Below are 9,493 nucleotides of genomic sequence, written 5' to 3'. Positions count from 1 at the left end.
GACTATTATAAAATGAATGCTTTCTGCATCCCAGCTCTTTAAGGGGCAAATGTCTCCGGGCAAACACCATTAAGACATCTTAACGGTACATTATGCAAAGCGGGTCGTATAGTAGTAGGTTTCTTTAATGGTAGCCAAGTCGCTAACCTGTCGGAGGACCACTTTTCTCAAGCCAACACTACTAAGATGCTTTTCAGTCAAGGTGTGTTAAAGCCTGCAGGAAAGGGTGTGGTATGCTCACAAAAGTGTGTCTGTAGCCAAGGTGTTCCCAGGAATGTGGGGTGAGTCACCAATGTCACATTGCTTAGCTGCCTGTGACAGGTGACATTTGGTAGCTGCATTACTACTAAACAGAAGCATGAGCAAGCATCGCTACATGCAGGCACTGAAGTGTGACGTGACCATCCCATGCCTTACAGAAAGCTTCAAGGAGCACACAGGACTGAAGCTGTAGGATTATAGCCTGAGAAAAAATGGGCCCTCTGTGCCGGGTAAACCATTTTGAGGAGACTGATAACTTTCAGGAGTCTAGCCATATATTACCCCACTGTAATGAACAGAAATAGCTTTTTAATGATTTCTAATCTAATTTGATAATTAACTTTGTCTTTAGAAAGCAAATCAGTATCTACTGTAGTTGAAACTTGATGTTGGAGAGCTGGAAAATAAAACTCTTTTTTTTTCCTACCCTATTGGGCTTTAGGCAAACTTAGATGGCATCCTTAGCCAAGGGTAATTCAGCCTTTGACCTCAGCTGTGCTACCTGACTTAGGCAAATGGAAGCCCTGGTGTGATGCTGTCACATTAAAGCCTCCTTGGCCGTCCTTTAAAAAGTGCAGAGGTGCTCCATTTCCCAGGTCCCGCATTGCACCATTGCCTGCACCACCAAGGAGCCTTGCCTCCAGACCTGCCTAGACTCGTCGGCCACCCAGCACGCTCGCATACCAGCCTCCAGCCAGGACTTCCAGCTCCCTCGGGGCACCCTTTGGAGAGGGAAAACTCAAGGACCCTCATGCAAGCCCAGCCCATAGTGTCTGTGGCACTGGGGGAGCTGGACACGGATGGCACCGAGCCCCGCGTGCCCCGGCCGGGCAGCCAGCAGCCCAGGTGATTCTGTGAGAGCGTGCAGGTCGCAGGGCTAAGCATGCCAAAGCCTGTCCTGAGCACAGATGTAGCCTGAAGGGTTTGGGAGCTTTGCCTCTGCCCTGTAAGAAACACTTGGTGGCCTTGCACTTCTGGGAGCCCTCTCTGGCTCCTGCATTCTCCAATTTTATGGGGGTTCAGAGCAGCCAGCACACAGACCCTCACTGCCCAAAATCTCAGACCTCAGTTCATGGTGCATACGAAGATCCTCCCTCATCCTGACTGGTGCAAGGGGGATGGTAGCAGCATGGCACTGACCCAGAGAAAGAGCCATGTGAGTGTCCTGTCCAGGGGATCCCCAGCTCCCGGCCCCCCCAAGCCTGACGTTCTCCTGCATATCCACGCTGCAGTGGTGACGATGAGCGTTTTCAGCTGCTGCTGGCTTGCCTGTTTTCCAGCACTGTGGACCCCGCGCCTTTTGACATAAATCTGAGTTGAATATAGCCTCAGGCTTCAACTCAGATTAATCCTACTACAAGTTCATACAGCGTGGTGCAGCCAAGGAGCTAGGTGCAAGAAATGGAAGAAGAAGGGGGAGAGAGAGATAAAAAGGGAGTGGGGGGGTTGACACCTGCACTAGGAGCATGGCAGGGAGCAATTGGAGGATTTCTGACAGCCGGTTTCAAATCACCTTTCATTTAAAAGGCAATCCTGCCTATGAGCTGCAACACCTTACCGTGACTTTGAATAAAAAAGCAAGCATAAATCAGTTTTGCTGTTCAGGGGTTTTGTCTTCCACCCTTGGTGGGGAATGAAAGAGAGCTGCTGAGCCGCAGCATGCAGGGAGGGGTGCAAGGGGAGCTGGTGTCTCTGTTTCCACCCAGAGACCCTCACTAACACAGCACAGCTGAGTACAGGGCATGTCGCCCACTACAGTAAGCTGAATGAAAGGTACTTTTTTCACTGAAAGGCAGTGATTTGTTCTGGGAGCAGGAGGAAGAGAGGCTCTTTGGGCAGGGGGAGAACTTCTAACGCCACCAAATCTCTGTCACGTGGCCATAGTTTGCAGCACCTTCCAGTTAGTTGGGGAATTGGGCAAACCACTCTTCCTCACTGAAGGGCAGGCTGGATTTGCCCACTGGCTGATGTGGGTGGAAGAGAGACTAATAAATCCCTTGTCCTCTGACAGGTTTACACTGGTCCAAACTGATGCCTGGACTCAGGTGGCATCTCTCAAGAGTCCCACACACTGATGGGGATAACTGGGGCACAGTGACGCTATAAGCACTGCCTACACACATCTCCCTGCCTCCCAGCACAGGCAGATGGATAGGAAGCTGTAAAAGCAGCCTCTGCCCCATGGTAGTCGCTTGCCAAAACTGTGAGCCCAGCCAGGCTCAGTGGTAGCTGTGCTGCCAGTGCCAGGCTGCTGCCGGGCCAGTGCTGTTGGATACCAGGGCTCAACTGGGAAAAGCACTGCTCCCTGCCTGGGGGAGAGGAAAACCTGGCTAAAAACTGCCGGCACATGAGAAGGGTCACCTGGATGAAATGGCAAATGGTTGGTTTGGCTCTGCTGCTCAGCTTACAGATGACACTAAGGATTGCTGAGCAACCTGGAGACAGATGCCCCTTCCTTTCTGGGTCTGCCAGAAACAACATTTTGTGTCTCGGGTTTTCCCTTTGGCCACCAAACTCCAAAATCAATTTTTCAGCCAGCTCTAACAGCGATTTTAACATCTAGCCAGGAAAGATATGAGGTGAGGTGTCTTTTCTCTGTGCGTATATGCCCATTGACACTGTTTACCACAGGTTCAGCACTAAACATGGCGGTGCTGTTTTTTCCTCCCTTCCTCCTCTTCTTCTCTGTTTTGTAAATCCTGGGACTGGTTCCTGCATTTACAAAGGAGTTGTGTGTCCTCTCAGGACAGACAAGAGATTGGGTTTAAGTAAGTCCAGCATCTGTTATTTATTGTTTACAGCAAAAGCTTCAGCTTTGAGCTGACATCAATGCAGTTGCTCTAAGTGTTGGAGAAAGTGTTCAATTATCACAAATCTTCCTGTCATTTGTTCGTGCACTCGGGCTCCGGGCCACAAGCTCCAGCAAAACCTCCAGAGCTGGAGTGCAAAGGAAGACATGAAAGACACACACAAACACACACCCAGTTATGCCAAGCTGCTAAAATTAAAGCAGGTTAGAGCGGTGTGAAACGCCCTGCAGGCAGCAGGATAATGTCTTTTTCCTAGGACCCTTTTGCTGGGTAACGATGAAAGAACAACAACTGTCAGGGAAGCCTCTTGCTGCCCTACCTTCGCATGCGAAAGCCGGATTTGCTTTGCCAAAATAAAGCTGGTGCCTCTTGACAGCAGAAATGCTCATGCCTAGAAGTGGCCCGCCTTGCCTCTCCCAAGGTGTCTGTTGTGGTCACATCCAAGGACCCCACATCAAGATTGCAGCAGGGCTGTGGTAGATGCTCTAGTATGATATGTGGGTGCAGGAAGCCCCACACCCTGCCACAATCAATTTCTACCCTGATGTGGAACAGTCCAGGGGAGCCAACAACTGGCTGTGGGGAAGGTCATGGCTAATAGCAACCTGATCAGCCTGGAAGGCATGTTCTGGGAACAATTTGATCCTTCAGAATCACTCATAAAGGAAACCAAATAAACCCTTGTACAAATAGACCCAGTTAGCTTTGAAAGCTATTCCAGCCAGCTCTCGGTGTCCCTTGTGGGCTGATGCAGACTGTCATCGCCTTTGTGGCCCCACTCTGCACGGTGAGGGTGGCACAGACCCCTCCGAGCAGCAGGGAGGGCTGGGGGGGGGCAGGGGGCAGGCGGCACCACAGGGCTGCCCCATCCCCTGCTGCAGACCATGTATCTGCTGGTACCTCCTGCAGGGTTCCGGGCGAGAGCCATGGCCCCTTACACCCTCAGTAAGTCTGGCCCTGTCAAAAATTGGGTGGAGGCTGCCTAGCCCCACACAGCCGTGAGGCAGTTACAATGGGAACACAAATTAAAGCCACCCATTTATGTAAACTACCTCAAAGTACTGAATACAAAAGCAGATGCTTGGAATTGCAATACCAGTTTCAGGCAGGATCCACCAGAGCACAAGATGAATTATATACATATAGGATTTCAAAGGGGATCGTTAGGACAGGCTGAGTTCTGCCCACATCTTAATGACCTGAATAGATTAGCCTCTCCCTCCCTGCCACCTTGTGCTATCTGGCCAGGGATGGAAACTGCAGAGATTTTCACTTCGCTTCAGGCCTTGAAGCACAGCTTCAGCTTCAGGGAGAGGGCAGGGGGGTGATGATGCCTCCCAAGGAGCTCCCATCGCCCTGCCAAGGGTGGCTCATTTGCAGAGACAAACCCCAGGGCCACCCTCAAAGCAGAAAACAGGCAGAGGGGAAGGAGAAGGAGCCTAGCTGAGTGTGCTTGGAGCGAGCAAGAAAGGACAAGGGGGAAGAGACTGTCTGAAATGAGTGTTTCTCTGGTGTTTCTCAAGCATCACTAGAGGAGAAAGAGAGAAAAAAGAGACTAAGCAGAGGAAAGAAACAATGAAGGAAGAAGCATGATGTTAACTGGATGGAGAGTTTAAACCAAAAAAACCAAGACATGAATGAAGGGCATAGGAGATGCCTCTGCACCTTGCAGATCCTTCCAGTATTTCCTTACAACTTCTCTCAGTTCTGCAAAATAAGTCCCTGTTGTCCAGTGGTGGAAAGGCTGAGCACGGCTGCCCCACAGCCTGCGCAAGTTTTCCCTGCAGGGCATGCACTGCCCACCCCTGCACGGAGCAGCTGTGCCCTTCCGGAGCACCAGTAAATAATCCCACGCTTGCACACCTTGGGGCGAGCACATTTTTCTTGGGTGCATACAGTTTTTCTAAGTGATTGAGAGACGATAACCAGGAGTAAGAGACCAGATTATACAGCAGGGCTCATGAATTTCCATGGAAGCCCAGGAATGCTGTGTCACAGGTAAGAACTACTGTCACCTCTGTTATTTTCCAAGACCAATTTCCAAAGGTAATTTTTGATTTGCAATAAACAGCCTTGGAGTCGCTCTGCATTTATTCTCTGTATGTCACATCCACTGCCTGTCCCCTTATCAGGACAGTTGGTGTCCATATAACCCCAAGCCTATAGCCTCTGAGGGATGCCTGCTGCAGCCACAGCGAACACCCCATCAGGTTTTCCCATGTCCTACACATAGCACAGCAGGTCTGGATGGCCACATACAAAAGCCCACCCTAAAACTGCGACTCCTTGCAAAGCACCAGGAGACCTTCGGGTGGGCAGACCTAGGGCCAACGTTAGCATTGCTTTAACCCCAGGCAGGTGCAGAAGAGGTGATCTGACAAAATCTGCGTCCTACCTCTCTCTTCACCAAGCAAAAAATGCTGTCGTTTGGGTTCCCATGCCATTTATTTTATACCCTTTTATCCTAAAGCTCTGGCTGTGCTCTTTAATATAATAAACAAATCACAGGTCTTGTTTTACATATCTCTGCACATGAAATCTCTTTCCGGCACTTTGTCTTTATGCTTGTCTAAAAAGTGCCTAGCAAACTGCTGCATTAAACAAAAATGAAGTCAAGCTTGGGGCTCCTGTACCCAGAGCCCTGGGGTTTTACAGAGCCTTCTTTGTGCAGCTTCTATTTCTGTCTGATTAAGCTATCTAATTCTCAAAGATTAAGCTATCTAAACCGACTGAGTACTGAAGCATTTAAAATGTAAACGCACCAAGTTTTAATCACAGCCTGCAGACTACCCCTCTCCCCTTCTGTATATACATGGGAGCCGTTTCCTCGCAATTTCTTGATGTTACACCTTCATCTAGTGGCACTTTCACATCCCACAATTAAACAGAACGTGCTGGGGTGAAGCACGAGGTATCCAGGTGTACGGATGTGAGGCTGAGGGTGCAGCTAGGGCAGCTAACATGATGCTGTCTCCCCTCTTCACTGTGCTGCCCCCACAGCCTCAGACGCCCTGTGTCAGCACACACACCGTTGGCTTTCCCGGTGGCGCAGCTTGCCCTTGGTCAGGCAGCACCACTGCCAGCATGAAGGCAGGGAGGGGGAGGAAGGCAAAAACACCACTCTCCAAACGGGGCCAATTTCTGCTCCCACAGTACTGCACCGCAGAGAAGTGAGAGCTGCCAAGCTCTCCTCCCTCCCTCACTCTGATACCCAGAAGTCCTTTGATTTTTTACGTTTGAGAAAAATCCTTATACAGGGGATTTTTCCAGTCTGCCATGGTGAGCCTTGGGAAGAGAAGACACACTACAGCCATTCTGCGGCTCTGGCCCATAGGGGTTACAGGGGGAAGTGTGAGGCGAGCCTGGCACAACCCTGCAAACCCCAGCACTTGGCAGCCCAGGGACTTCCCAAGCCACAGGCTGCATCTGCAGCAGCAGCTCTAGCAGGCCTCCATAGACTGCTGTCCTATTAATTTGCCTAATTGCTTTTTGAACCGATGTATAGTTTCGGCACCTGACGCGTCCCATGGCAATGAGTTCCACCAATTAATTATGGTTGTGTGAAAAAGAGACTTCCTCCTCTATGCCTTAAAAAATATTTGCCTAATGATTTCATTTAACATCCCTCGGCTGTTGTCTTATGAACAACTGCTGCCATTCCTCCTGCTATTCATCACATTGTAGACCTCTGCCTTAGCTCAGAGTCCTCTCTTTTCTAGGCTGAAGTTGATTGATTCAGTCTCATCTCATACAGATAGCATTGCGCATCTCTGATCATTCCCGTCATATGTCTCTCTGCCTCTTCCCATTCAAGTACAGCCTGAATTTCAGGAGTGCTGCACACCCACAACACCAGGGTTGCTCAGTAGGAACTGAACACATAGGGTACCGTGTCCTTTAAAAAATCAAATTTGCTGCTGTAGGTTGTGCACCACAACTGACTGCAGCCAGCCATCTCAGCTGACGTCCTGGAGGTGTTCGGTGCTCACGCTGCCTTTGGTGGAGGGCTGGTAGCATCACGCCTGGCTCCCAGGGCTTCTGCAGGCATCGGCTCCAAGTGCCACCCATGGCTAGCTCTGGCACTCGTTTATTGGCACCTCTGTCACTAAGCCCACAAACAATAGGTGACTGCCACAACGTTTGTATTAGAGATCACGGGGACAATAGAGGTAATATGTTCATTGAGCAATTGTGTTACCTCAATGAAAAGATTATAGGCGCTTGCAATAGAAATATTGCAGATAGGAAAAGAAATTACCTCAGACAGGATCAAATATGCAAAGCTGACTGTGGCCACAGACTTCTCCCACAAGATAAACAAGTGGCTCAGCCCTCGAGGGGAATAGCAGGAGAGGGGAATCCCGGAGTGCTATTCCCATGCCAGGTTCTTTCTGCAGGGCTTTAGCAGGAGCTGTGTCTGGGAGCCCAGGGCATGGCCTCCTCCCTGCCTGCCCGCTTTCCCCAGAGCCCCTCAACCCAAGCCCTGCACACCACGAAGGCTGGTGCCTGCTCTATGTCAGCAGCTGATTTGAAACAGAGCAGGACAAAAACATAGGCACAGGTTTTGAAAGGAGGAGGGGAATATTTACAAGGGCTGGGCACATAAAGTGACTTTCTCTTGCTCCTGAGATTCCAGCTTTCCAACCCCTCTGAGATAGCCACAAGGAGGAAAGACAGAAGGTGAGGCAGAGAAAAAGCTGTGATTCAAAGCACTGTGTCCACCTCCCCATATCCCTTGGCTCCGAGATAACAACCTGCCAGCCACTTCTCCCAGCGCCGCAAAACCCAGGGGACTGCAGTGTGCCAGGTTGGAGATTATCTTTGCCATCTCTGGCGCTTTTCTAGCTCAGCGTATAATCCGTCTTTCTTTAAGTACTTTGTTTTTCTTAAACAACATTGCCATTCCCTTCAAAACATAGCTCTGTTTATTGAAAACAAACAAGGGTTGGTATCACACCACGCCAAATGGCAGCCGCACTGCTGCTGGGTGGCGCTTAACAGTGCTGAGCTGTGGGTGACAGCTCCTTTTTCCAGTAGGTGAAACAGGCAAGTGCCAGCAAGGATATGCCCATAATAAACAGCCACTTAGCTGTTGGGGCAGAGATTTTTCCTCTGATTGCCAACATGGATTACAGCCTGAATCTTCCTTTTCTTTAGCAAAAAGCGTTTACAGGCATTTCCACCATTTCTTCTCGAAGGTTATTCTGCAAAATATGAGCAAAACAATGAAACTGTTGGCTTAGCAGGAGTGAGACAGCTCTTATTTTAAACAGAGGATTTTGATCGTGCCCTGCTATTTCATCTTTTTAGATTATTCACTAGACAACGTAATTTTCCTGTCTCCAAGCAGTGCTAAGCTGTCAGACTACTTTTCTCTGAGCAAAAGGTAGTACAGCATCTTCACCCCACACAAGTGCTTTTTTTGAAAAATAAAAAAGAAAAGGAAAAAGAAAAAACACCCCCACCCTCCAACTGGTCACTTAGAGGCATATGGTTTTCCAGAGAGAGCAAGAAGAAGAAAACTCTGGCTGCTTATGTAAAACCCAGGCACCGAGGACTCGCTCCTAGCAGGTTTGCTACCCCAGGACAGTCAGCCCCACCTGGTTGCATCACATCAGGAGGCTCATCTAGCAGCTAAAATAACCTACCCTGCAAATATCCTCCCATTTAGATTTAAATGGCTGATGGGCCGAAATTCAGCCTCAAACAGGATTGGGGGGAGGGGTGAAGGATGGGGGCAGGGCAAAAAGAAATTACCCAGAGCCCTCCCTTGCAACCAGTGCAGACACTGCCCGTGTTGTTTCTTTAATTGGGGAAACAATGTGCTCTTTCAGGGGCTGCAGGTGGCTTGGGGCATTGCAGAAAAGGGACATTATGGTTTTCCATGATAGTGTGGTTGAAAGGTTTGGACCCCTATGTACAAAAAAGCCTTTGCTGAGGGTATTGCTGCTGCATCAAGTATCAATGAAAACTGCATATCTGCTGTTATGAATCCAATTGCCACAGAAAATGAATGGGAAGCATTAAGAGTAGCAAAATAGTATTTCAAGCTGCAATGAACAGCATCCAATTCATCAGTGAATAGCAGGCCTGGGTGAGTGAAATAACAGCTCTGTCTGAAAGAAATATGGAAGACCCTCAAGCAGTCTGCAGGAGCAGATGTGCAAAAGAAGTAACAAAACTGCAGGCACTTCTGAGGTCTAATGTAGAGCCAGCTTCAAGCAAGGCAGTCTGGCTGGGTGTAGGGTCTGCAGCTCTCCACGTGAACCAGTTTATGGGGCCTTTAGCAGCACGCCACTCCCCTGTCTTTGGAAATAAGCTTCACTGAAGAAGAAAATCGACCTGCATGTGCAATAGAACTATAGCTCAGCTTAGTTTACGTCCAAATGTCATGGTCAACCCTTCAGAAACCAAACTGGCAT

Source organism: Haliaeetus albicilla, chromosome 1 (assembly GCF_947461875.1).
Source record: "Haliaeetus albicilla chromosome 1, bHalAlb1.1, whole genome shotgun sequence".
In the NCBI taxonomy this organism is placed as follows: domain Eukaryota; kingdom Metazoa; phylum Chordata; class Aves; order Accipitriformes; family Accipitridae; genus Haliaeetus; species Haliaeetus albicilla.
Note: the sequence above shows the minus strand (reverse complement) of the source record.